This window comes from Lupinus angustifolius, chromosome LG03 (genome assembly GCF_001865875.1).
Source record: "Lupinus angustifolius cultivar Tanjil chromosome LG03, LupAngTanjil_v1.0, whole genome shotgun sequence".
NCBI lineage: Eukaryota > Viridiplantae > Streptophyta > Magnoliopsida > Fabales > Fabaceae > Lupinus > Lupinus angustifolius.
Genome location: NC_032011.1, coordinates 10,288,249 through 10,294,335, shown reverse-complemented (window position 1 = coordinate 10,294,335; position 6,087 = coordinate 10,288,249).

The window sequence follows — 6,087 nt, the reverse complement described above, 5'->3', positions numbered from 1 at the left end:
ATATGTCTATTTTTAAAGCCCCAAATTGGGGTTTTTAGAGATAAAATATCCAAATAGCTAAATATTTTTAGTAATATTATATAGTTATACATTATTGTCCATTTTTCATTGTTAATTACATTTTAAAGGAAAAGTAAAAAATTATTCTTACATTATCATTAGTTTACTCTCCCTCATCTAAATTTCATACTCCCAAATAAGGAAGATGATTTCCTTCCTTTTATCTTCATTTCCTCTCATTTCCTAACTCTTTGATCTTTCCATTTCCCTCTTAACTCCCAAACAAAGCATTAGAGTTTTACAAAAGGGAACAATCACACTAATCTTAGCAAAGATCTCATTTCCATTAGGTAGCTTTACTCTAACGGGCTTGATGTAAGCATAAGAAAAAAAAAGAGGACAAAGTGCAGTTGATATGGTCGGTTGCTACACTATCAATTATCCAAGATATATATTGTGGATTGAGTTTAGGTTTATTTTCAATTTCTTCATCATGAATCATGGAGGAGGCAGATAGAATGTTTACAACATTATCACTTGTCGTCTATTCATTCTTCTTTGTCATAACATTTGATTGTTGGAGCATATTAACAAATTCATGATACTTATGTTGGCTTAAGCAAAAAATGGTTCCATCATCCTTTTCTTTGTTATGATGTACACTTCTCTTTATTGTTAAATAAGTAAATACTCATTTTAATCTCTCATATTTTTCGACCTTAAAAGAAAAAATACTCTTTAACAGTTTAGTCCTTCATAAAAGAAAAGACCTAAAATGGTCCTAATTTTTCCAAATGTGAGTCAAATTAGTTCTTTTTGGAGTCAAATTAGTCTATACCAAATGTTATAAAATATGCTAAAAATAACTAATTTTATTAAATTGTACATCTATATTGGTAGCTATGGCAGAGTTGACTTGTTCACTTCTAGTGAATTGGAAATTTGCTGAAAAATCATGTAACCTATAACAAGTTTTTATAGTACGATCATTCTTCTTATAATGGGTGCAAAACTTTCTGAAGTACAGAGTTTTGTTCTAAGAACCTCTTCCATAGGAACTTGTTGTCCCTTTGCCAAAATTTATATTCTGATTAGAATTGCTTCCCAAGGGACCACCTCTTTTCTAATTGGTACCCATTGCCATGGCTTTTGTGTCAATTTCTTACACATATAAATGTCTCTCTTCATGCTAGGCTAATAAGATCCTCAAATTTCTTCATCTTAAATAATATACATAGATAGAATTGTTATAAAAAAATTGAGCCTTAATGTAAAATGAGAATCAAATTTATTGATCTTAAACATTGAACAGTGATAAATTCTTCAAAAAGGTGAGCTTGGATTTGAAATGGGAAAGTCTGAATATACCCACTCTTAATTATTTAAAGTGTATTGAGATTTTAACATACTAAATGATACATGATTAATTTCTTCATTTATATTTTGAGTATGTTTGGGGATATGGATGATATTATAAATCAAATAGAGAGTATACTTGATGAAATTAATTTCATCGTCATGTTTGATTAGAGGAATTTTTCTATAAAATTTTGAGTTTATATATTCTAATTTCTAAAGCCCCTCCAAGTGACCTATGTTTTATAATGTCTTTGCTTATTTATAAGCTGTTTTACATTATTTTCCCATTTCAGCTAGTTTATGAGCTAATTTTATCAAATATGTAACTTATAGGCTTTGAACTAGTTGTCAATCTCCAATCGACTTTTCCACCAATTTTGCGAAATAAAACTCGACTTACAAAAATTATTCTCCATTAAACTAAGCTAATAAGTAACTCATTATAGTATCTTTGTTACAAACTTTAATGTCTTTATATTATATTTCAAACAATAAAACTTTTCAAAATACATTCCATTAAAATATTTCATTCTTAAGAAGAAGAAAAAAAAAGACAATAAAACAACTTAATATATTATTCTTAAAATAGTACACTTGTTTTATAACACATGCATGACTTTCTTTTTTTAGGAACTCTTACAATTTAATTGAAGTTCAGTATATTTAGAAATTCTTTTAGAAGGATATGTCCTATTAATTCATTTGTTTACATGTATTTAATCATGTTGATATCATATTGTAGGTAACTTTAATTTCAAGTTAAATTAATCTTTTAAGCCCATTTACTTTTTTGAAAAATCAAATAGGTCTTTAATCTTAAAACACTATAATAAGACCCGTATTGCGTAGAAAACATGTAATTGAGTTGTTAATACAGTTTTCATGTTCCAAAAAGTATAAACTATTCCTTCACAAAAATTATTCTTACATTATCATTAGTTTACTCTCCCTCATCTAAATTTCATACTCCCAAATAAGGAAGATGATTTCCTTCCTTTTATCTTCATTTCCTCTCATTTCCTAACTCTTTGATCTTTCCATTTCCCTCTTAACTCCCAAACAAAGCATTAGAGTTTTACAAAAGGGAACAATCACACTAATCTTAGCAAAGATCTCATTTCCATTAGGTAGCTTTACTCTAACGGGCTTGATGTAAGCATAAGAAAAAAAAAGAGGACAAAGTGCAGTTGATATGGTCGGTTGCTACACTATCAATTATCCAAGATATATATTGTGGATTGAGTTTAGGTTTATTTTCAATTTCTTCATCATGAATCATGGAGGAGGCAGATAGAATGTTTACAACATTATCACTTGTCGTCTATTCATTCTTCTTTGTCATAACATTTGATTGTTGGAGCATATTAACAAATTCATGATACTTATGTTGGCTTAAGCAAAAAATGGTTCCATCATCCTTTTCTTTGTTATGATGTACACTTCTCTTTATTGTTAAATAAGTAAATACTCATTTTAATCTCTCATATTTTTCGACCTTAAAAGAAAAAATACTCTTTAACAGTTTAGTCCTTCATAAAAGAAAAGACCTAAAATGGTCCTAATTTTTCCAAATGTGAGTCAAATTAGTTCTTTTTGGAGTCAAATTAGTCTATACCAAATGTTATAAAATATGCTAAAAATAACTAATTTTATTAAATTGTACATCTATATTGGTAGCTATGGCAGAGTTGACTTGTTCACTTCTAGTGAATTGGAAATTTGCTGAAAAATCATGTAACCTATAACAAGTTTTTATAGTACGATCATTCTTCTTATAATGGGTGCAAAACTTTCTGAAGTACAGAGTTTTGTTCTAAGAACCTCTTCCATAGGAACTTGTTGTCCCTTTGCCAAAATTTATATTCTGATTAGAATTGCTTCCCAAGGGACCACCTCTTTTCTAATTGGTACCCATTGCCATGGCTTTTGTGTCAATTTCTTACACATATAAATGTCTCTCTTCATGCTAGGCTAATAAGATCCTCAAATTTCTTCATCTTAAATAATATACATAGATAGAATTGTTATAAAAAAATTGAGCCTTAATGTAAAATGAGAATCAAATTTATTGATCTTAAACATTGAACAGTGATAAATTCTTCAAAAAGGTGAGCTTGGATTTGAAATGGGAAAGTCTGAATATACCCACTCTTAATTATTTAAAGTGTATTGAGATTTTAACATACTAAATGATACATGATTAATTTCTTCATTTATATTTTGAGTATGTTTGGGGATATGGATGATATTATAAATCAAATAGAGAGTATACTTGATGAAATTAATTTCATCGTCATGTTTGATTAGAGGAATTTTTCTATAAAATTTTGAGTTTATATATTCTAATTTCTAAAGCCCCTCCAAGTGACCTATGTTTTATAATGTCTTTGCTTATTTATAAGCTGTTTTACATTATTTTCCCATTTCAGCTAGTTTATGAGCTAATTTTATCAAATATGTAACTTATAGGCTTTGAACTAGTTGTCAATCTCCAATCGACTTTTCCACCAATTTTGCGAAATAAAACTCGACTTACAAAAATTATTCTCCATTAAACTAAGCTAATAAGTAACTCATTATAGTATCTTTGTTACAAACTTTAATGTCTTTATATTATATTTCAAACAATAAAACTTTTCAAAATACATTCCATTAAAATATTTCATTCTTAAGAAGAAGAAAAAAAAAGACAATAAAACAACTTAATATATTATTCTTAAAATAGTACACTTGTTTTATAACACATGCATGACTTTCTTTTTTTAGGAACTCTTACAATTTAATTGAAGTTCAGTATATTTAGAAATTCTTTTAGAAGGATATGTCCTATTAATTCATTTGTTTACATGTATTTAATCATGTTGATATCATATTGTAGGTAACTTTAATTTCAAGTTAAATTAATCTTTTAAGCCCATTTACTTTTTTGAAAAATCAAATAGGTCTTTAATCTTAAAACACTATAATAAGACCCGTATTGCGTAGAAAACATGTAATTGAGTTGTTAATACAGTTTTCATGTTCCAAAAAGTATAAACTATTCCTTCACACAAATTTGTATTTATGCAGAAAATAGGGTTCCAAACTTAAATAAGTGAATTCAGAACCTTTATTCCCAACTGCTACATTTTTTATCAAGATGGTGGAACTTGGACTATTTAAATTTAAAGATAATAATTACAAATATTTTCAGCATCACTCTGCATGTAAAGGACCCACCATCCAAAGTGATTTACTATTCCATGGGCTAAAAATTCTAAAATATCCATCAAGTAGATACCAATCCTATCTTTTCCAAAAAGTATATTTTAAGGCCCATATTGAATGATTAACAATGCCTTGAACTTCATTGCTAGAAGTCAAAAGATTTAGTGCCTTTACCCAAAAAGATGCATTAAAATTTAAAAATGCTCATTTACATTGAAAATGTACATCAAGACAATCAAATTGGATTCTCTCCGGTAACGGAAGAGATTTTAACATGTGGCTTTTAAAAAAAAATTAGCTATGCATATTTAAATTATTTTTAATTAAAAAATATGTAAATCATGAAATCAATATTGGTCTCACATTCTAATACTGGATCCTTCGGTATTAGAAAGGCTTCTAACCCGGAGACAATAGACATCCATTCCTTCCAAAGCATGGAAGATTCCTTCGCACAAACTTTGCTTTGTGGAGAGGCACATCATGAAGAATCTGTAAGTTAATGGGTTTGGGCCATAAATGAAAAGCTAAAGATAGAATTATTGGAAAAGATATAATTTCCTTTTAAGAAATTTGTGCAAAGGAAAAGTTATAATGGAATTGGCAAAATTTACTTCTCATTGGAAAACTATTTTTTTTAATTGGCTGAGAAATTGGTTATCTTCTTAAACATATAAATATAAACATGTGGCCAAGACCTTATCTTCATTTATCATACACTAGCAAACTACAACAAGAAAGCATTGATTATCATTGCCTAGCATGTGATATTACTGTTAGATTTGAATAATTCAGCTGAAGATATATTGGCAGAGAAAAGAACAAGAAAATTAATGCTTGCATCTGTGAAAACAGTAATCTTCAACTAGAATTTCTACAGATGAAAGCCCTCCCTCACTTAATTAGTCTAGACCAGTGGTTTGTAGCTTTTTTGGTACTAATAAGAATATTTCTTATTCTATAGGTAAAGAAACAATTTCTTTTGGACAATGTGATTGTCCCTTTTAACAAGATTTGTTTTCAAGAATTGAACCATAATTTTTTGGTCATCTTAGGAATCTAGCAGAGTCTTACCCCACTAAACATTACATAAGTGATTGATTTGTAGTTGAGAATAGGAAATGAGGGTTGAATTATTTTATCTTCATCTGACTTGCATGTAACATAAAAGAGGTTGGATTCCTATATGGTAACTGTGACTTAAGTGATGTGAGATTATGGTTAACTCAAATATATAAAATAGATAATATGTAATTGACTATTTTATATGATTGAGTTATTGTTGGAACTTGGTTTGTTGAAAGATATTTAGTAAGAACTTTTAGGTGTGAAATCTAAAAAACTCTGAAGTCTCATATATAAGAGTTTTGAAAAAAACAACTCTCAAGTCCCACATTGGAGAGATGGGTAACTTAGAAAAAATCTTATGTTATAAATAAATGTTATCCTCCCTCATTATAATTTGCCTTGAATGCGCTTTTATTCAACTTTTTTCCCCTCATATTTTCCGCTAATGCATTT